The sequence below is a fragment of the Cherax quadricarinatus genome, chromosome 50, assembly GCF_038502225.1.
Source record: "Cherax quadricarinatus isolate ZL_2023a chromosome 50, ASM3850222v1, whole genome shotgun sequence".
NCBI classification, from domain to species: domain Eukaryota; kingdom Metazoa; phylum Arthropoda; class Malacostraca; order Decapoda; family Parastacidae; genus Cherax; species Cherax quadricarinatus.
The window spans coordinates 14,782,160-14,806,914 of NC_091341.1; the positions used below are offsets into that span (position 1 = coordinate 14,782,160).

At 44.2% G+C, this 24,755-nt stretch overlaps 1 protein-coding gene across 1 annotated transcript in view; it reads right to left on the reverse strand.

Annotated features, from left to right (window-relative positions):
- LOC128695473 (protein Wnt-4-like) overlaps nt 1-24,755 on the reverse strand; it is a 90,917-nt gene that overhangs the window by 54,073 nt on the left and 12,089 nt on the right. The gene's annotated exons all lie outside the window — the stretch shown is intronic.

A 24,755-nucleotide genomic window follows, 5' to 3' on the forward strand; every position in this document is an offset into this window, starting at 1 on the left:
AATTTTAACTGACATAAACGACTTAACTGTATGGATGTAGATTATGCAAAAATCCCTTTCAAAAATTCAATAAAAGAAAAAGACTGTAAACCCCTACAAGACTTGAATAAATTGAGGAAATGCAGAAGATTGATAATGGAATCTAAAATATAGACTGTGATAAAATATTGACATTATTAGACAGATTAAACGTGGCGTTATTTAAAAAAATATATCTCTGAAATAATATATATTTGGATGAATAATTAACCCATGAAAAACTTTATAGACCAAAATTGTATACGTTATACATATATATATATATATATATATATATATATATATATATATATATATATATATATATATATATATATATATATATATATATATATATATATATATATATGTGTGTGTGTGTTTATTTATTAATATAATTTAATGAAATAATTACTGGGATAATTACTGTAGCTACAGAAACATAAATATATGAAATTACCTTCATACAAAAACACACACACACGACTACATACGCATACATACATATTACACATGCACATACACGAATGAAGGCACGCACATGCATACAAGAGTACGCAGGCTTCAGATACATGAATGCACGCACTCACACACAGTTGCTCACACGCGTACATTCATGACTGCTTACATACACGTACATGATAGCACACACAGATGCACACATGACTGCACACACGCACGCAAGCATGAAATGACACAATCTGTATGTACACACACATATACAAATAAACATTACACATACATATGCATAAAATATGTTAATAAATTGTATATACGAATATATTCATGTGGGCAGCTGAATCTGACTCCCAGACTAAACATAAACAAGAACGAGAACAATAAACATAACAGTAAGCAAGAACAAGTATTAACAAGAACAATAAACATAACATGTAAACAAGAACAACAGTAAGAACAGGTATTAACAAGAACAAACAACGGTAATCAAGAACAACGGCAAGACAGAAAAAGTTTTAACAAGAACATTCAACAAGAATAACAGTGAAGAACAGAACGGCAACAGCAACAAACAATAACAGCTTTTAACAAGAACAGTAAAAAAGAATTACAGCTAAGAGCAGTAAATAACAGTACAAAAGAACAAGTTTTAACAAGAACAGTACACCGTGAGGGAGGGAGCGACCCACCCTGGACAACACCCGCTGCCGGACGACCGACCGCGACGAGCAAGCCAGCCAGCCAGCGACCGCGGAACCCGCGGAAGCAAACGACCATCAGCGACCACTAAACAACCGCAACGAATGTTATTACCAGCTGACCAGTGTTGCCATCTAGCGCACGCTAAACACACCCTTGAGAAACTCCTTTTAAACTTCGCTGTATCTACCGGGCCCACAAACACGCCCACACTTTCATTCAACACTGTACACTAAATCTTCAGTAGGTCAAAGGACAAAAATGATCATTCCCGGAAGTGTGAAATTCGTTGGGCATCAGGCAAGACGCCTGGGGGAATTCCATTAGTATCAGAGGTAAAATCTGCCTTGTAAATGTGTTTCGTCGCGGCGTGATTGCCCTAATAACATTCTTGTTCATTTATCTCTTAATTGAGGGGTGAGGGACGAGGGAGGTGTTGCTAGCAGAGTGTAGTGTTTATCAACTAGTGTTTGTGTTACTCTGTCCCGTGTCTACACACCTGCAGGGGCGGATGTGTGTGTGTACACCCACTCTCCACCCACACCACAAATATGTAACTTGTGTCACCTCACACACACGCACACACACACACACACACACACACACACACACACACACACATACACATTCTTCACACTCAATTGGTAATTAAGACGAGCTGGATGAGGCGGCGGAGGAGGCAAACACCACACACAGTTTCAAGAATAGGCAGGATATACATTGGGCCCAAGAAGCCAGGAACCAACGATACTTGTCCAAGAGCTGAGACTCAACCCCTGTGGGGATGACAGGCGTCTTATTGGTCAAACAGTCCGACGCTGAGGAAATCCGGCAGGAAAACATTCATGTGACTATTAACAACAGAACAGAAAGACCAGATAAGAAAGGGGCTTTGAAAAGAGCCTGTAAAATTGATTTGTGTAAAAAAAATCACCCCTGGGTATAAATGTGCAGAATTAACCTTTCTTCTTTGAGCTTTTTTTTTTTTTTTTTTTGGGGGGGGGGCGTGTTTTATAAAATTAAACTGGTAAACAAACGAAAAAAATGGCTTTCTTGATTGACAAAAGATTTAAAGCTACTGTCCTGTGTGTCAAGTGATGGGAGAACTCAGATATCTGTAGAACACAGCAAGGCTAGTAGTGGGACCAGTAGCTGGACCTCAACATTTCTAGCAGGGTTAGGAGGTAGAGTACAGTTGGAGGTGGAGCTCCACAACACGCCTCAGAGATCCGATGAGCTTTCTGCAGACGAACTGCGAAGAGAATGCTCACGTTTGGAACAACGCTTAGCTCTGTGTACAGCTTTATTGCCATGATGGACTTGATAAAGCTCTACACAGAGCGAAACATTGTCCCTACGGAAGCTTGTTCTGTAGCCTGTGTATTTAGCCACGCTCCAAGGAGCTGGGGAAGAGAGGATGCTGACTAATAATTTCAAAAACGGCTTCGGAAGAAAAAAAAATTCCCTCAACGTTTCTCCAGGCACGTTTCCTCCGTTACCACTACAAAAACGTTTCTGCTACATTTCAGCCCCCGTGGGAACCTGACCTCCACAATCACACTCTCCTGCCCCAGCTCTCACTACATGGAGACGATGAATTGGTATGTTGGAGGTATGCTGGAGGTATGTTGGTGGAATGTTGGGGGAATGCTGTCCCTGCGTCTTCTGTCCAACACGGTTACTACACCACAACACTATCGATGATGGTAGTGCTGGTGTAGTGCCGATGATAATCGTTGTGGTGGTGATTGGGTTGATGGTTATTGTGGTGATAGTGCTTAAAGCGATAGTAATGGTGACCGAGTACCTGGCGATGCACAGGATATATCACGATGCACACGATTATGTAAGATGCACAAGATATAGGAGGATACAGCTGACATTGCGCAGCAAGCGCTTGATCTGTTAAGTGGCGTCACCTGGATAATCTGAACGGGAGAGGTTTAGCATAGTTACCCTTCCATTAATAGCTCCACTAACACAGGATTCTCGAAGAATAACAGCCACAATACCCTGGCTGGAACAAGTCACAATACCCTGGCTAGAGCGTCACAATACCCTGACTAGAACACGTCACAATACCCTGGCTGGAACAAGTCACAATACCCTGGCTAGAACACGTCACAATACCCTGGCTAGAACGTCACAATACCCTGGCTAGAACACTTCACAATACCCTGGCTAGAACATGTCACAATACCCTGGCTAGAACACGTCACAATACCCTGGCTAGAACACGTCACAATACCCTGGCTAGAACACGTCACAATACTCTGGCTAGAACACGTCACAATACCCTGGCTAGAATATGTCACAATACCCTGGCTAGAACAAGTCACAATACCCTGACCGGAACAAGTCACAATACCCTGACAGGAACAAGTCACAATACCCTGACAGGAACAAGTCACAATACCCTGACCGGAACAAGTCGCAATACCCTGACCGGAACAAGTCGCAATACCCTGACTGGAACAAGTCGCAATACCCTGACCGGAACAAGTCGCAATACCCTGACCGGAACAAGTCACAATACCCTGACCGGAACAAGTCACAATACCCTGACCGGAACAAGTCACAATACCCTGACCAGAACAAGTCACAATACCCTGGCCGGAGCAAGTCACAATACTCTGACCGGAACACGTCACAATACCCTGGCTAGAACACGTCACAATACCCTGGCTAGAACACATCACAATACCCTGGCTAGAACACGTCACAATACCCTGGCTAGAACACGTCACAATACCCTGGCTAGAACACGTCACAATACCCTGACTGGAACAAGTCACAGTACCCTGACCGGAACAAGTCACAGTACCCTGACCAGAACAAGTCACAATACCCTGACCGGAACAAGTCACAATACCCTGACCGGAACAAGTCACAATACCCTGACCGGAACAAGTCACAATACCCTGACCGGAACAAGTCACAATACCCTGACCGGTACAAGTCACAATACCCTGGCCGGAGCAAGTCACAATGCCCTGGCCGGAGCAAGTCACAATACCCTGGCCGGAGCAAGTCACAATACCCTGGCTGGAGCAAGTCACAATACCCTGGCTGGAACAAGTCACAATGCCCTGACCGGAACAAGTCACAATACCCTGGCTGGAGCAAGTCACAATACCCTGACTGGAACAAGTCACAATACCCTGGCTGGAGCAAGTCACAATATCCTGGCTGGAACAAGTCACAATACCCTGGCTGGAACAAGTCACAATACCCTGGCTGGAGCAAGTCACAATACCCTGCCTGGAACAAGTCACAATACCCTGACTGGAACAAGTCACAATACCCTGGCTGGAGCAAGTCACAATACCCTGGCTGGAGCAAGTCACAATACCCTGGCTGGAACAAGTCACAATACCCTGGCTGGAACAAGTCACAATACCCTGGCTGGAACAAGTCACAATACCCTGGCTGGAACAAGTCACAATACCCTGGCTGGAACAAGTCAATACCCTGGCTGGAACAAGTCACAATACCCTGGCTGGAGCAAGTCACAATACCCTGGCTGGAACAAGTCACAATACCCTGGCTGGAACAAGTCACAATACTCTGGCTGGAGAAAGTCACAATACCCTGGCTGGAACAAGTCACAATACCCTGGCTGGAGCAAGTCACAATACCCTGGCTGGAACAAGTCACAATGCCCTGGCTGGAGCAAGTCACAATACCCTGGCTGGAACAAGTCACAATACCCTGACCGGAACAAGTCACAATACCCTGACCGGAACAAAGTCACAATACCCTGGCTGGAACAATTCTCAAATAATCTACACATGGAAAAACCTCAAAGCGATGTTTCGCTCCATCCTGGACCGTTATTAAGTCACGTTTCACTCCGTCACGAGCCGTTGTAACATTACAACTGAACAAAAGTAGGCAAAATCTTTTCTGTTTATCTCATCTATTAATAAAATTAGGCGATACAGGGCGTTTCACTTCCACAGTGGGCGAAACATCGTTAGTATTAAAATTTTCGAAAACAATCGCCAAATCCGCATGAATCATACGGATTTGCCGAAACGTCAGTAAATTCAGAGCTAGCGAAACGTCCGGAATAAAAAAAAATTGAGGCAGTGTTATATAAATAGGTAAGAAAACTGACACAGATGAATGAGACACTTGGGTATATTGATGAATGAGACACATGGTATCTTATTTAATGAGACACGTGGTATCTATTGGTGAATGAGATGCATGGTTTCTTTATTGATGAATGAGACACATGGCATCTTTATTGATGAATGAGACACATAGTCTGAAACATTGTTTCAGACTATGGAACAAATATTCTTCTTCAGGCTGAGGGACTGACCACCTCAAAACTACGTCTTCAAGGGTGATAGACTGATTACATCGTCTTCACATCTCTTCTGCTCCTACCAACTTTTCTGTACTCGACTGAAGAAGCCTACTGTGTAGGCGAAACGTTTCAAAATAAAGATACCTAACTGTTGCATGTGTCTTGCCTAACAACCTGTCGGTATTTTATACCATTTTAATATTCACATGGTATCTTTATTGATGAATGAGACACGTAGTAACTTTATTGATGAATGAGACACACGTGTAACAATTGGGTATCTTTATTGATGAATGAGACACATGTGTAACACATGAATGAGACACAACGTATTTAAAGATTAACGAGTATTGCATATGTGTCTCACTCGTATTGTACAGTTCTCTCATTCGTATACTTGCCGCTTTTCTGGGATTGAATAAGACATTTGCCTAACGTGTGTTACACATATTGCACATCTGGAGACGTTTTGCCAACCAGTGGCTTCATCAGTCCAGTACAGAAAAAAAATATTGCGGAGGGTAGAAGATATAATGAAGTGTTCGGAGGAGATCAGTCCCTCAGCATGGATGAAACGCCTCATCTCGAGGCTGCGGGTCTGATCACCTCAAGTTCTCTACGTATGATACTTGTCGGCTTTCCAAACCATTTATAATATCTATTTGACATCCCAACCTGGTGGAATTTTAGCACAGAGAATTCTACAACTCCAACGCTTCAGTAACCTACTGGGATGACCTCCTTCCATTAGTGGACCCTGCCCACCTGTGACGCCGTCTCCAACTGCTTCACCTCTCATGTTTTCAGTATACGAGTACCTTCCCCCGTACATATCTGGAGGGTGTTCCGGGGGTCAACGCCCCCGCGGCCCAGTCCATGACTAGGCCACGCGGTAGATCAGGACTTGATCAACCAGGATGTTGCTGCTGGTTCCACGCAAACCGACGTACGAACCACAGCCCGGCTGGTCAGGAACTGATTTTAGGTGCCTGTCCATCTCCCTCTTGAAAACAGCCAGGGGTCTACACATGCGTTTTTTTTTTTAATCAGGGAAGATTGAACACATCTCAGCCTCAAGACTCCTTCACATGTTCCACCACTTGGTATTGGATTGATAAAGCCACTGATGGGCGAAACGTTTCCACAGTGAAGATACACAAGTGTCTTTCATTTACTTGACGGTTTTTTAAAACATGTAATTAACGCAAGAAAATCTTTACAACGAAACATCTCATGCATGCAAATGTCTCAGATCCACCTGACAAAAACACTTCCATATACACACAACAAAAACACACATCAATGACCAAAACGCCCACATACAAGACAAAAATACCCACATACAAAACAAAAACACCCACATCAACGACAAAAACACCCACACACAAGACAAAAGCACCTACATTAACGACAAAAACACCCCCATCCACTACAGAAATACCCCCAAACAAGAGTAAAATACACACACAACAGAAGTACTCCCACACACACGACAGAAACACCATCCCCCCAAACACGACAGAAACACTCCCCAACACACACGACAAAAATACTCTAAGACTATCAACTTATAAATTAATCTTAGCTGGGTTTGCGTTAAGCCACAACCTCGCTCCTTACAGAGTCTTAATCTAAAATCCTCATTAAAAATGAATGAGAGAGAGCCTGGATCATCGTCTCTCTGAGCACCGAGATAACTGCTTTGTTATTATGGAAGAGAATGTTTAGGAGACGTGGCCCAGGGAACGTCACAGGTGACGTTCTTCAAGGAATGTTTACTGGGGCTTCAGGAGACGTGTCCCAGGGAACGTCACAGGTGACGTTCCTCAAAGAATGTTTGCTATAAGTGCTCAATCTTGCTTTCGTTCTGGGCTCTTTTTTGTAGTTCTAATTGTAGCCAGATGAATATCAGGACCAGTAGCTGGAGGTCAGTGCTTTCAGTGGGACTACGAGGTAGATTCTATCCTTCTTAAACAAGGTGGAGCAGGTGGGTGGTTCACCTTGGGTGGGGTAGAGCAGGTGGATGGTGCTTTCTGGTACTCAAGGAGGTATTCAGTATCCCGTGGATGATGAGGTGGGTGGTACTCTCAGGTACTCAGCACCTAGGGAGGATGAGGATGAGGTGGGTGATACTCTCAGGTACTCAGCACCTGGGAAGGATGAGGTGGGTGGTACTCTCAGGTATTCAGCACCTGGGAAGGATGAGGTGGGTGGTACACAGCACCTGGGGAGGATGAGGGTGAGGTGGGTGGTACTCTCAGGTACTCAGCACCTGGGAAGGATGAGGTGGGTGGTACTCAACACCTGGGGAGGATGAGGGTGAGGTGGGTGGTACTCTCAGGTACTCAACACCTGGGAAGGATGAGGTGGGTGGTACTCAGCACCTGGGAAGGATGAGGGTGAGGTGGGTGGTACTCTCAGGTACTCAGCACCTGGGGAGGATGAGTGTGAGGTGGGTGGTACTCTCAGGTACTCAGCACCTGGGGAGGATGAGGATGAGGTGGGTGATACTCTCAGGTACTCAGCACCTGAGGAGGATGAGGATGAGGTGGGTGGTACTCTCAGGTACTCAGGTACTCAGCACCTGGGTAGGGGTCATCTTGGTCCTCGACACCTACAAAAAACTTTATTGCTCATTTTATTAACACTCAAACACGCACTCACGATGTCCATGTGCGTGGCTCCCGTGTTGGTAAATGGAACACACACACACACTCACACACACGGGGCCAAGAGCTGTGAATCGACCCTTGCAACCACAAATAGGGAAGTACACACACGCGCACGCACACACACATTCACACACACACACACACACACACACACACACACACACACACACACAAACACACACACACACACACACACACACACACACACACACACACACACACACACACACACACACACACACACACACACACACACTCGTGGAGGAGTCACGCGGTTTGAGCTCGTGTTTTGGTGGTAATTTCTGACTGTGCCATAAGGAATAGAGTGTGGGATATAGGCGTGTGCACGCATAAGAGTGCATATAATCACTTAAGCCCCGAAAAAAAGGAAATATAAGTGATCACAGAAAAGAAAAAAAAAGGAAATATTGGCTGAGTGTTTAGTGGGGGCCGTTGGAAGGGTGAACGGTTGTGTCAGGCCTAAATAGTGTTGCCATAATAACGCAGTGGGGTATTTTGAAGAATAAGTGCGACTCAAGACCAGGGAGATAGATATGTATAGATGTGTCAGTAAATACAGTGAGTGAAAAAATTAGAAGAGCTAGAGACTATAGTGCATACAGGAAGTTAGTGGAAAAATTACCGAGAAGCATCAAACTTCTTCAACTTCTGGGACAGGACAGACCCGCAACGTTACTCCACTGCCAGCCACAAGTAATATTCACCTAGTTTGAGTTGCATGGGGTCAGTAGTACCTGTCTCTAGCTGGAATTGGGGGTCACTCTCCTCGAGCTATCAGAATTAGAATAAGCAGCATTTACTGGCATTTAATAGAATTTAGAGGTAGCGGCATATAGGCGAAGCCTAGTGTATTTATTTTTGAACGTAATTTTAAACGCATAAGACAGTACAGTGGGAACCAAGAGATCGGGTACATATACAATACATATGTAGTACATACGTGGGAAATAAGGACTGTTTACATAAACATATGCACACATACTAGGTGAGGACAGCTCTACTGTTAGGCACTTGAATAGCTGTAGCACACACACACACACACTGTTATATCTTCGAAATTGGTCATCCTGTGTTATTTAACTATTGTAAGAGAATATGTTCATCACTTAAAATTATAGCGCGAAAGTCCCCGTTTATAGCTAAAATAGAGACTTTCGGCGTTATATTATTATCTGTTAATATATGAAAAATACCATGGTATTATCATTATTATCACTATTATCGTTATTATCACTATTATCGTTATTATCACTATTATCGTTATTATCACTATTATCACTATTATCACTATTATCACTATTTTGTTATTATCACTATTATTTTATTATTATTGTTAGGTAGGATTTCTTGTGTATATAGAATAGAGTTTAAGTCTCGGAACCATCCGGTGAATTGTTCAATTGTTTATGTCCGGCTGGCTGACGTGGGTCAGCTGATCCAACCTGACGACACGTCAACAGACTGGCAAGTAGTCAGTCTGCTCCCTGCTGTAGCCTTGACAGCTGATCGTATATTGGCTCTTACGGTGTACAGTTTGAATGGTTTTGAGAATTGGACTCAAGAGCTGACTCACTTTGTTCCTCATTGCTTTGAAAGACTCTTGATATTTATATTCTTGGTCACTTCAGTAATCCATAGAGATACTAACGGCCAGATTCAAAGGTCTTGTTAAATCTTGTACCTTTTGTATTTTGAGTTTACAGTCTTGTTAAGACAAAGACGTAAATGTTATTGAAGACTTAATTACAGGAAGAATAATTAAACTTCCTTATTAATGTGACATTTCCATGATTTTGAACTAAATGTATATGGTAAATTTATTGTACAAAGTATTAAGTTACATTAACTACAAAGAGAAGATAAAGTATTGTATTTAAATACTTTAATAAATTTGAATATTATTCTATGGAGTTTCCCAGTTGGAATTATTTCCCCTAGACTCTAAAATACCTATAACTCGGATCCAAAAATCTTGTTGCATAAGAAATAAATGGTAACAGGCCACATTCTGAAGTTCTTTAAAAAAATTTCTTATTCGCCACACACACACACACACACACACACACACACACACAGACACACACACACACACACAAAAACACAAAAAAACACACACACACATATGCACACACACACACACACACACACACACACACAGACACACACACACACACACACACACACACACACATACAGACACACACACACACATATACAGGATTTTACACCTTCCTGTGAAGTGACCCTATAACCCTTCCTTTCCCCCCCCCATCTCTCCCTCTCCTCTCCTCTCTTCCTCACTCTCTCTCTCTCTCTCTATCTCTCTCTCTCTCTCTCTCTCTCTCTCTCTCTCTCTCTCTCTCTCTCTCTCTCTTCTCCCCCTTTCTCTCATCCTCTCTCTCTTCCTCTCACTCTCTCTTCCTCTCTCTCTCCCTCTCCCTCTCTCTCCCTCTCTTACTCTCTCTCTTCCTCTTCTTTTATCTCTCTCTCTCTTCCCTTGTCACTCCCCCCTCTCTCTTACCTTTTCCCTCTTGCTCACTTTCTCCCCCTTTTTCCCTTCTTTTCCCCTCCTTCTAGGCTCCCCTTCTCTCTCTCCCTATCTCTCACTCTCTCCCCCTTTTTCTTTTTCTCTTTCTCTCTCTCTTTCACTAAAAAAAAAAAAAAATGGTTGGGACTCGCAGGAATCCGGGATCAGATGACAATGGTACTGGTAGGGAGGAATGGATGGAGGAACAGTGGAAAAGGATAGAGCAAGAATGGGAGAGAAAATTAGGAGAGCTTTCTGAAAAAAATGGAGAAAGAGCTCTCTGTGAAAGGGGAAAAGAGGTTGGAGAAGGAGACGAAGAATTGGGAGGCACAAGTCGAAACTGCAGTAGCCAGGGTAAAGGTCCTAGAATTTGAGGTAAACAGGCTGAAGCAAGTCTCAGGGGTAGTGACCAGAGAAGACACACCATATGAAGATGAGAGGCTGAACAGGAAGGAAGGAGATATGAATTATGCTAAGGTGATATCAGCCTGCAAAGAAGGGCCAGGGAGTGCAAGGGAAGAGCAGATGGGTGCAAATGGAGAGGGGGATAGGTCGAATGCTGAGGCACAACCATGCTACCAAGAGCCACTGGAAAAATCAAGGGAAAAAATGACCACATACAGACAGGAACCAGAGTCACAGAGGAAAAGGCAATGGGAGAAGGAAAGGGTAAAATCAGTGATTATCCATGGGCTTCGGGAGAGAGAGGAAAGGACACACACTGAAAGACGGCAGGAACAAAGAAAGATTGAGAAAATCATCACAGAAATAGGGGGAGAAGACATGGATGAGATTGTAAATTTTCAGAGAATAGGGGGGTACTTGAAGGGGAGAAACCGACCGATCAAGCTGATTCTCAGGACAGAAACAGTGCGGAACAGGATCCTCCAAGAGAAACCACGGTTGAAAAGCTCGGAAGAGTGCAAGAAGGTGTTCCTAGACAGAGACAGAACACAAACAGAGAGTTGGCAGCTGAGGGAGAGGACAAAAAAGCGAAAGGAGCTAGGAAAGGAGACAAGGATGGAACCAGCAGAGGTCAGTCAGAGCAGAACAGAGCAGCAAGGGCAAGCGCACACACAACTATCCTCAGAACCCCACAACCTATCACACCATCCCAACACACAATACAATCCATACCCACAGCTTCCACTCAACCCCCAACCATAGAATCCCACAGTATGCTACCAGGTCTCCCACCCCCACAGGCCCCCCAAGCCACAGTGTTGGAAAGGAAACTGAAGGTATGGTACACAAACGCTGATGGAATAACAAACAAGTGGGAGGAGTGGCACGAAAGAGTCAAAGAGGCATCACCAGACATCATAGCGATCACAGAAACCAAGCTTACAGGTATGATAACAGATGGCATCTTTCCAGCGGGATACCAGATCCTGAGAAAAGACAGAAGGAACAGGGGAGGTGGAGTGGCATTGCTGATCAAACACCGATGGAATTTTGATGAGCTGGAGAGAGGAGACAGCGGAGAAGAAAGTGATTACATAGCGGGAACGCTTCACTCTGGTGGTCCCAAGGTGATAATTGCAGTGATGTATAACCCACCACAGAACAGCAGGAGGCCAAGGCAAGAGTATGACGAGAGCAATAGAGCGATGGTTGACGCACTGGCTGCAGTGGCGAGAAGAGCTCATGCATGCAGGACAAAGCTCCTGATCATGGGCGACTTGAACCACAAGGAGATCGAATGGGAGAACTTGGAGCCACATGGGGGCCAAGATACATGGAGGGCTAAAATGATGGAGGTGGTACTGGAAAACTTCATGTACCAACACGTAAGGGACACTACAAGAGAGAGAGGAGAGGATGAACCAGCAAGACTGGACTTAGTATTCACCTTGAGTAGTGCAGATATTGAGGACATCACATATGAAAGACCCCTTGGGGCCAGCGATGATGTGGTTTTGAGCTTCGAATACACAGTAGAGCTACAAGTGGAGGGGAAAGCAGGAAGGCCAGGACAAATGAAACCAAACTACAGGAAAGGGGACTACACAGGAATGAGGAACTTCCTGAATGAGGTTCAGTGGGACAGAGAACTGGCAGGGAAGCCAGTTAATGAGATGATGGAATATGTAGCAACAATGTGCAAGGAGGCTGAGGAGAGGTTTGTACCCAAGGGTAACAGGAATAATGGAAAAGCCAGGATGAGCTCATGGTTCACCCAAAGATGCAAGGAGGCAAAAACCAAGTGTGCTAGGGAATGGAAGAAATATAGAAGGCAAAGGACCCAGGAGAATAAGGAGAGCAGTCGTAGAGCCAGAAACGAATATGCACAGATAAGAAGGGAGGCCCAACGTCAATATGAAAACGACATAGCAGTAAAAGCCAAATCTGACCCGAAGCTGTTATACAGCCACATCAGGAAGAAAACAACCGTCAAGGACCAGGTCATCAGGCTAAGGAAGGAAGGAGGAGAGACAACAAGAAATGACCGTGAAGTATGTGAGGAACTCAACAAGAGATTCAAAGAAGTGTTCACAGAGGAGACAGAAGGGGCTCCAGAAAGACGGAGAGGTGGGGTACACCACCATGTGCTGGACACAGTACACACAACCGAGGAAGAAGTGAAGAGGCTTCTGAGTGAGCTAGATACCTCAAAGGCAATGGGGCCAGATAACATCTCTCCATGGGTCCTGAGAGAGGGAGCAGAGGCGCTATGTGTACCCCTAACAACAATATTCAATACATCTATCGAAACATGGAGATTGCCTGAGGCATGGAAGACAGCAAATGTGGTCCCAATCTTTAAAAAAGGAGACAGACATGAAGCACTAAACTACAGACCAGTGTCACTGACATGTATAGCATGCAAAATCATGGAAAAGATTGTCAGGAGAAGAATGGTGGAACATCTAGAAAGGAATGATCTCATCACCAGCAGCCAACATGGTTTCAGAGACGGGAAATCCTGTGTCACAGACCTACTGGAGTTCTATGACATGGTGACAGCAGTAAGACAAGAGAGAGAGGGGTGGGTGGATTGCATTTTCTTGGACTGCAAGAAGGCGTTTGACACAGTACCACACAAGAGATTAGTGCAAAAACTGGAGGACCAAGCAGGGATAACAGGGAAGGCACTGCAATGGATCAGGGAATACTTGTCAGGAAGACAGCAGCGAGTAATGGTACGTGGCGAGGTGTCAGAGTGGGCACCTGTGACCAGCGGGGTCCCACAGGGGTCAGTCCTAGGACCAGTGCTGTTTCTGGTATTTGTGAACGACATGACGGAAGGAATAAACTCCGAGGTGTCCCTGTTTGCAGATGACGTGAAGTTGATGAGAAGAGTTCATTCGATCGAAGACCAGGCAGAAATACAAAGGGATCTGGGCAGGCTGCAGACCTGGTCCAGCAACTGGCTCCTGGAGTTCAATCCCACCAAGTGCAAAGTCATGAGGATTGGGGAAGGGCAAAGAAGACCGCAGACAGAGTACAGTCTAGGGGGCCAGAGACTACAGACATCACTCAAGGAAAAAGATCTTGGGGTGAGTATAACACCAGGCACATCTCCTGAAGCGCACATCAACCAAATAACTGCTGCAGCATATGGGCGCCTGGCAAACCTCAGAACAGCATTCCGACATCTTAATGAGGAATCGTTCAGGACCCTGTACACCGTGTACGTTAGGCCCATATTGGGGTATGCGGCACCAGTTTGGAACCCACACCTAGCCAAGCATGTAAAGAAACTAGAGAAAGTGCAAAGGTTTGCAACAAGACTAGTCCCAGAGTTAAGAGGTATGTCCTATGAGGAGAGGTTAAGGGAAATCAACCTGACGACACTGGAGGACAGGAGAGATAGGGGGGACATGATAACGACTTACAAAATACTGATAGGAATTGAAAAGGTGGACAAAGACAGGATGTTCCAGAGACTGGACACAGCAACACGGGGACACAGTTGGAAGCTGAAGACACAGATGAATCAAAGGGATGTTAGGAAGTATTTCTTCAGCCACAGAGTAGTCAGGAAGTGGAATAGTTTGGGAGCGATGTAGTGGAGGCAGGATCCATACATAGCTTTAAGCAGAGGTACGATAAAGCTCATGGTTCAGGGAGAGTGACCTAGTAGCGACCAGTGAAGAGGCGGGGCCAGGAGCTTGGACTCGACCCCTGCAACCTCAACTAGGTGAGTACACACACACACACACATGCACACACATGCACACACACACACACACACACACACACACACACACACACACACACACACACACACACACACACACACACACACACACACATGCACACACATGCACACACACACACACACACACACACACACACACACACACACACACACACACACACACACACACACACACACTCAACATAGTAGCGACGAGGCGGGGCCAGGAGCTGTGAATAGATCCCTGCAACCACAACCTTCCTGTCCATATACACTCGTCTCGTGTAACAAAACTCACCTTGACAGCACCACACACCTAAAATCCACCCCTCCATCCCCAACCCAATCATCCCTAAACCCTCTTCCACCCCTATTATCCCGGCACTCGAAAAAAAAAAAATGAGGCATTGCAGTCTATCAAAATGGACCTCAAAATTCTGTACAAAAATGCCTGGTGGACTCCTTAACAAAATGGATGAAATAATTGAAAAAAACATAACACTGATTTATATCGGTGATATTATGAATCAAATTAATGGAGACAGTAACAGATCCAGTGCTCCCCGAGGTCTGTCAGATGATGAGAAGATCAAGAGATAATGGAGGTAGTGGAGGGGAAGTTATTAATTAGAAAGCAGTGGAGAGTGGAAGAGAGGGAAGCAGCAGGCTACGGAGGGTTAAGTGAACGTGTTTCAGGAAATACAGCCACAGCAAAAAAAGTGATTGTAGCAACAGCCTAGTTGATCAGGGGGAGGGAGGGGGAGGAGTCTGGCCTTAAGCCGGGCTGTAAACCCTCGAAACCAGTTACAGGTATGTTACTGATATGTATGTTTGTGTATTTAGATATGTATGTACACATGTATGTACGTACTTACGTACGTACGTACGTATGTATGTGCGTATGTATGTATATGTGTAAAATTACCACAGTGAAAATAAAATCTGAGCGCTTGCATGAAAGCACTCAGGTTTTATTTCTTATTTTTCATTGTGGTATTTTTACATATTTGCAATCACGCGTTTTATTGTGATTTCTTTCACACACACACACATATATATATATACTATATATTTATATATATATATATATATATATATATATATATATATATATATATATATATATATATATATATATATATATATATATATATATATTATATATATATATTGTGTGTGTGTGTACTGTATGTATATACGCGTATATTTATGTATGAACGTTAGAACCCCCTCTCATCAAATACCATAACCCAGGAGCTCAGGGAATGACCTGGTACCCGTTGCAATGACTTAGAACAAATTGAAATAAACTGAGACACGGCTGAGAGCACATCGAGATGACTAGAAGCACATCGAGATGACTAGAAGCACATCGGGATGTCTTGGTACTCGTTGGGATAACTAGGAACACGACTGGAAGACTGTAAATCTATCGGGGTGACTACGAACTCGACCTGATGACCGGGAATTCGACAGATGACTAGAAACCCCGGAGGAATGAAGGCGGGGAATTCTTGGTGTTGTGTCGAGAATAAGAATGCGGCTCGGGAAAAGAAAGGAAAACAGTTTAGTCACTTTAGTGGGATGGGGACTGAGGTTTTGTGCACGAAGGAGCGCGTGAGCGAGAGGCGGACAGCACAGGTGTCTACTGATGCTGGAGAATGGGGCTTTCAGGAGATGGGTTCGTCAGCGGGGCGAACCGGTAGGTGGGTTCGGTTAGGAGACGAACCTTCCTCAGGCTGGTTCGTTAACGGGGCGGGCCAAGGAGGTGGAGAAAAGAACATTCCTCAGGTGGGTTCATCAACGAGGCTGCGAGGTGAGTGGCGGTGCGAACTTACACGAGAGAGAGAGAGAGACAGAGACAGACAGACAGACAAACAGCCCGAGACAGTATCATGTAATGAAGAACTTGTCGCGCGTAAGACAAAGACACCTGGCGAAGTTGCGGACCTCGGCAGGGTGTTGAGGCGGACGAAACAGACTAAGACTTGGACCGATATCGTCCCACTTGTCCCGACTGTCAACACGATAACATAAATGAACAAGTTGTCCCGTAAGTCTGGAACCATAGGCAACGTTGAAAAATAAATAGCATTAATAAAGGTTTTTGTTGACAGAACGTGTTCAGTGTGCCCACCGTTATTGATGCACAAACCACGGAACGGATGGGGTTTGAACCCATGGTGAATGAGTCGTAAAACTCTAAGCTAGTGCGTAAGCCACTGCTTATGCATAGATTCAGACGAGATATCCCGGTATCCTTACTCAAAGACATCTTGGGCATCTGCAGAAACGTGAAAAAAACAAACATGAATTACTGTGTACGTGGAGTGCATAGGAGAGAGAACAGAGGACGTGGAAGTCCACACCGAGGTTATCTGCTGAGGAGAACTATCTAATTCTACCTAGATTAGGTACCATCGTGTATTATTTAGGTGTAGGAGCCACGTATAGAAAAACAGAATGCTCCAGATTTACAGGACACTTTGTATATCAATAACAGGACGGAAACAACAACAGCCCTGTTAGATTCGTAAAATCACTGAGAACGAAAGGAAAGGATTGCAACCTTCGAGAAGGACATACGTGTCTCTGCTGCCCTGGAGGTCGAGGATCAAGTGGAAGGGGTGGAGGGGGCGTTGAAGGTGGAAAATGCTGTTAACTCCCGAAGTCAAAGCGCTGGGGAGAAAGTTAAAATTAATTTTAGGGAGGTCAGCCAGGATAGGTTACAGATGCTTCGAGGAAGTGTTGTGCAGTAGAGGGTTGCGATACACGGACGTTGTCGTGAACAGAAACACACGAACGTTGTTATGGATAGAGTAGACACACGAACGTTGTCGTTTATGAATAGAGACTAACACTCTCCTGGATGGATAGTCACACGAAAGTAGTTGTGGATGCGTGGACACACACGAACGTTGTTGTGGATGAACACACACGAACGTTGTTGTGGATGAACACACACGAACGTTGTCGTGGATGGACACACACGAACGTTGTCGTGGATGGACACACACGAACGTTGTCGTGGATGGACACACGAACGTTGTCGTGGATGGACACACACGAACGTTGTCGTGGATGGATAGAGATCGTATTTTAATATGCGTTTAGCTCCGGTGAGTCATTCACCGCAAAAAACTGTGTGGGCTCGAATCTCCGTCCGCTAGTCTCATCCCCGCCAGAGTCTGTTTAGCTGAGTTGTTTACACATAGCTTGGTTGTCTACACATAGCTTGGTTGTCTACACATAGCTTGGTTGTCCACACAGCTGGATTGTCTACACAGCTAGGTTATCTACACATAGCTTTTTGTCTATACATATTTGGGTTGTCTATACGTATCTGGGTGGTCTACACATAGCTGGGTTGTGTCTGCACGTGGCTGGGTTGCATACCTATAGCTGAGTTGTGCATATAGCTGCGTTGTCTACACATAACTGGGTTGCCTACATATAGCTGGGTTGTCTACACATAGCTGGGTTGCCTACATATAGCTGGGTTGAGCTCTGGCACGGGCTGAAGGAAGGCTTGATAAAGCTCCTGGAGAGCGAAACGTTGCCACAATAAAATGCCATTAGTTGCATTTGTGTCCTTTTAATTAACAGAGCCTGCAGGAACACTTACAACATTGATATACCTCATCATTAAGCGAAACGTATTCGAGTACTGTCAGGAAGATGCATATTTATTATAATACAACAGATATTTTGAGGGGAAGTGCTAAAACCGCATGGAGCCGTGGTAACCATCTCTCTTCATCATTCTAACACATTATCTGTAGAATTACCCACGATGTGTTAGATAAAACGATACAAGTGCAACTATTGCGGCTTGACAAAGCTCCTGGAGAGCGAAACGTTGCCACAATATAATGTTGCATTATTTGCACTCGAGTCCTTTTACCCTAACCATCGCTGGTGCTTGAGATAATTAAGAACGATTATCAGGCTCATTCCGGAGAGACGGGAATAATAATCAAGAGGAATATGGGATGAAAGAATTGATTAAATATCGAGTCATTTGCATTCTGCTTGAGGTCAATTTCTCCTGACTGCTAATGGAAGATGTTGATCCGTGTTCTTCCCCTCAAGGAAGGTTCCTTGATGTTGGTGAGGGGCTCTTGATTTAGGGAATTGGATCCGTGCTCCAGTTCCCCGAATTAAGCCTGAATGCCTTCCACATCCCCCCCCCAGGCGCTGTATAATCCTCCGGGTTTAGCGCTTCCCCTTGATTATAATAATAATAATCCGTGTTCTGGTTCCGGGTCAGCGTTCAGGTACAAGGATTAGGGGCTTCAGGGCCCCTAATGCCGGAGGGGCCCCAGAAACTAATAGTCCACATTACTTAAAAAATTTGGGTCTCCTGTATGAGCCTTTTTTAAATATTAACAATATATATATTTAATATAAAATAAAAACTATAGTTAATATAAAATAAAAATTAGAAGATCAATAAAGTATCATGTAGGCTAGCCGTAGCTGGTTGCAAAGTTAACACTATAACAGCTTAAGCTTCAGGGCCCCAGAAATGTACGTCCGCCACTGTTCAGGTAGATGCTTTTATTAATGTTGGTAGAATTACCGACAATTTGTTAGGTAAAAGAACACAAGTGCAACTAAAACGACATTTTATTGTGGCAACGTTTTGCTCTCCAGGAGCTTTGTCAAGCTGTTACAACATGTACTACTTCTGCTACTACCACAGATACTACAATTACTACCACTACCTCACTCAAATATATATATATATATATATATATATATATATATATATATATATATATATATATATATATATATATATATTTTAACAAGTCGGCCGGCTCCCACCGAGGCAGGGTGACCCAAAAAAGAAAGAAAATCCCCAAAAAGAAAGTACTTTCATCATCATTCAACACTTTCACCACACTCACACATTATCACTGTTTTTGCAGAGGTGCTCAGAATACAACAGTTTAGAAGCATGTATGTATAAAGATACACAACATATCCCTCCAAACTGCCAATATCCCAAACCCCTCCTTTAAAGTGCAGGCATTGTACTTCCCATTTCCAGGACTCAAGTCCGACTATATGAAAATAACCGGTTTCCCTGAATCCCTTCACTAAATATTACCCTGCTCACACTCCAACAGATCGTCAGGTCCCAAATACCATTCGTCTCCATTCACTCCTATCTAGCACGCTCACGCATGCTTGCTGGAAGTCCAAGCCCCTCGCCCACAAAACCTCCTTTATCCCTTCTCTCCAACCCTTTCGAGGACGACCCCTACCCCTCCTTCCTTCCCCTATAGATTTATATGCTTTCCATGTCATTCTACTTTGATCCATTCTCTCTAAATGACCAAACCACCTCAACAATCCCTCTTCAGCCCTCTGACTAATGCTTTTATTAACTCCACACCTTCTCCTAATTTCCACACTCCGAATTTTCTGCATAATATTTACACCACACATTGCCCTTAGACAGGACATCTCCACTGCCTCCAACCGTCTCCTCGCTGCTGCATTTACCACCCAAGCTTCACATCCATATAAGAGTGTTGGTACTACTATACTTTCATACATTCCCTTCTTTGCCTCCATAGATAACGTTTTTTGACTCCACATATACCTCAACGCACCACTCACCTTTTTTCCCTCATCAATTCTATGATTAACCTCATCCTTCATATTATTATTATTATTATAATCAAGGGGGAAGCGCTAAACCCGGAGGATTGTACAGCGCCTGGGGGGAGGATGTGGAAGGCATTCAGGCTTAATTCGGGGAACTGGAGCACAGATCCAATTCCCTAAATCAAGAGCCCCTCACCAACATCAAGGAACCTTCCCTGATGTGCTTCTATATATATATATATATATATATATATATATATATATATATATATATATATATATATATATATATATATATATATATATATATATATATATACACACACACACAAACACATGTTCGATAGGAGTGAATGGAGACGAATGGTATTTGGGACCTGACGATCTGTTGGAGTGTGAGCAGGGTAATATTTAGTGAAGGGATTCAAGGAAACCGATCACTTTTATATAGCTGGACTTGAGTCCTGGAAATGGGAAGTACAATGCCTGCACTTTAAAGGAGGGGTTCGGGATATTAGCAGTTTGGAGGGATATGTTGTGTATCTTTATACGTATATGCTTCTAAACTGTTGTGTTCTGAGCACCTCTGCAAAAACAGTGATTATGTGTGAGTGAGGTGAAAGTGTTGAATGATGAAAGTATTTTCTTTTTGGGGATTTTCTTTCTTTTTGGGTCACCCTGCCTCGGTGGGAGACGGCTGACTTGTTGAAAAAAAATGTATATATGTATACATATACATATAATGTGTGTGTGTATGTGTGTATTAGAGTGAGGTAGTAGTAGTAGTAGTAGTAATTGTAGTACTTGTGGTAGTAGCAGTAGTAGTACATGTAACGGCTTGACAAGCTCCTGGAGAGCGAAACGTTGCCACAATAAAATGTCCCTTTAGTTGCACATGTGTCATTTTTACCTAACAGGTGTACGTTTTTGAAGTTCGTCTCGTAACTGCACATTCGTTCAGTTTTACACGTACGTTTTGTAAAAAAAGTTTTGCTGTGATCTACATTTTACAATATTTCTTGTATATAAATGATCCCGAGGTTAGCTTAGGTAAGATTTGTTAGGAAACGGGACAAGTGTTTCCTGACGCGGGTCTTAGTCATATGATGACCCACAGCTGGAGTTTTTGGTCATGTGACCGAGGCCTTCCGCTGGCTTACCCCTCCACCTCTTTAAAAATTATGGTTATAATTATAACCATTTCATGTTTTTAATGGTTCAGAGAACCGACAAGTTGATAAATTAGACACATGTGCAACATTTGGGTATCTTTATTGTGGAAACGTTTCGCCACACAGTGGCTTCATCAGTCCTATGCCAAGAAGAATGGTGAAGATTGGACTGATGGAGTCACTGCGTGGTGAAGCGTTTCTACAGTCAAGATACCCAAGCGTTGTACAAGTGTCTAATTTATTAACAATGTTTGTTGAGGGTATATATATATATATATATATATATATATATATATATATATATATATATATATATATATATATATATATATGCAATAAGATCACAGTAAACAGGTGATTTCAGAATATGCAAAACAACCACTCTGAAAGAACAGAGAAATTCCAAGCGCTTTCGTGACTACTCACATTATCAAGGAATGTGAGTAGTCACGAAAGCGAGGAAGATTGAGGATTAGGGATTAACGAGGAAGACTGAGGACCTGGGACTAACGAGGAAGATGAGGATTAGGGATTAACGAAGAAAACTGAGGACCTGAGACTAACGAGGTAGGTGAGGATTAGGGACTAACAAGGAAGACTGAGGACCTGGGACTAACGAGGAAGGTGAGGATTAGGGATTAGCGAGAAAGATTGAGGACCTGGGCCTAACGAGGTAGGTGAGGACTAGGGATTAACGAGGATGGTGAGGACTAGCGATTAACGAAGATGATGAGGACTAGGGAGTAAGGAAGATGGTGGGGACTACCGATTAACGAGGGAGGTGAAGATGAGGGATTAACAAGGAATGAGTCCAGGTGTACCAGACCAGGATGTCCAGATGTACTAGACAAGCATGTCCAGGTGTACTAGATCAGCATGTCCAAGTGTGGTAGACTAGCATGTCCAGGTGTGCTAAACTAGCCAATAAGAACGACTGCAGCACCTGGTCGCTCCGACATCTCCTCTGCTAGCAACAGTTTATCAGTGACCACGTGTGCGGCATCAACAATCCCAGGTACACACCTGGTAGCAGCCCTGGGTAGGCAGCCTCCCGCCCTCCCCCTCCTCAGAAGCACATCCCCAGTGGCATCCCCAGAGTGGGCATGTGGCTGAGAGACGTAGCTGAATAGCAATTATTTACAAACCCACATTCATATGTCGCCTCATTCTCCAGTCCTTAGTGAACCATGGCTTTCTGCATGTTGATAAATGGGACACTTGTGCAACATTTGCGGGATCTTTACTCTGAAAACGTTTCGCCAGCCAATGGCTTCTTCAGTCTAGAGAAAGGTGGTAGATGGAGAGTTTGAAGTAATCAGTCCATCAGCCTGAAGTAGATGTGTTCCGTTTATCAGTCTTCATGGACTGAACACATTGTGTCCATTTCCTTCAAATAAAAGAGTTGTGTATGTTGTGGCTTTTGTTGAGTGTTGAGGAAGATCACGACTCGAAGGTCAGAAGAGCTTTGGAAAGATCTTGTAAATAATGGCTTGGTGTCGTGTGGCTTGGTGTCGTGTGACAGGGTTTCATGTGGCTGGGTGTCGTGTTGCTGAGTGTCGTGTGGCTGGGTGTCGTGTGACAGGGTTTCATGTGGCTGGGTGTCGTGTGGCTGAGTGTCGTGTGGCTGAGTGTCGTGTGGCTGAGTGTCGTGTGGCTGAGTGTCGTGTGGCTGGGTGTCGTGTGGCTGGGTGTCGTGTGGCTGGGTGTCGTGTGGCTGAGTGTCGTGTGACAGGATGTCGTGTGACTGGGTGTCGTGTGACAAGGTGTCGTGTGACAGGGTGTCGTGTGACTGGGTGTCGTGTGACTGGGTGTCGTGTGACAAGGTGTCGTGTGACAGGGTGTCGTGTGATAGGGTGTCGTGTGACTGGGTGTCGTGTGACTGGGTGTCGTGTGACAAGGTGTCGTGTGACAGGGTGTCGTGTGATAGGGTGTCGTGTGGCTGAGTGTCGTGTGGCTGAGTGTCGTGTGGCTGGGTGTCGTGTGGCTGGGTGTCGTGTGACTGGGTGTCGTGTGACAAGGTGTCGTGTGACAGGGTGTCGTGTGATACAGGTACAGGTACAGATAGGGTGTCGTGTGACTGGGTGTCGTGTGACAGGGTGTCGTGTGATAGGGTGTCGTGTGACTGGGTGTCGTGTGACTGGGTGTCGTGTGGATTAAAAGTTCATGGTTTCAATTGAGTTGCTGTAAGTTCGGGGAATTGAATTCAACAGGTAGAACATTAAACTCGAACATTTGCCAGACATAGAAATCCTGACTCGCTCTGTTATGTCGCAGTGATAAAAATGATGTCTGTTACTCTGGAAATGTATGTTCTCACTGGAAAGCTGCATCCCGCTGGTGTGAGAAAACATGTGAATGCCCGCTTTAACTCACACCTGGAGTTAGTCCTGTTATACTGGAGAAAATACCTGCGCCCTTTTGCCTAACATCTGTCACAGCAGCAGCAGCAGTAGTACTAGGTTAGGTTAGATAAGGTTCGTCAGGAAACAGGACAAGTGTTTCCTGACGCGGGTCTTAGTCATGACCAGCCGTTGGAACTTCTGGTCATCTCACCGGTCTACCCCTTTAAAAATTATGGTCATAGCTATAACTATTTAGTAAAAAAAATTGTACTACTACTATTATTACAATTCGCAAAGGACTGCGAAGGCTGTGACAAGGTATACGTCGGTTAAACAGCACATTCCATACAAACACGTCTCATTCAACGCATCATTGCAGGCAGAAACGACAACTTGAACCACACATGTATACAACACAGGAACTACTCCAACCAATTAATGAGATTCAATGACCCCCGCCTAGTGACCAGAGAAGCAAATTTCCGCAGACGTAAATGCCTTAAATCATCTTTAATCGCCATTTCAGACACCATTAAACGAAATAAAGTTAGCTTCGTCATTTCTGAGGTATTATCAAGAATGCTACTCAAAATAATAAACCCTGCCATGCCATCACATATACAACAAGCAGTCGACCAATTGTGTATTGGTAAGGTAAATAGAGGCACCAGAGGAGGCTATGTTAGCCAGGGAGCGTTCAGACCAGCCCACCAGAATCCTCCCCTACATGTTATGTGACATTATTGAACGTGAAGATGACCTAT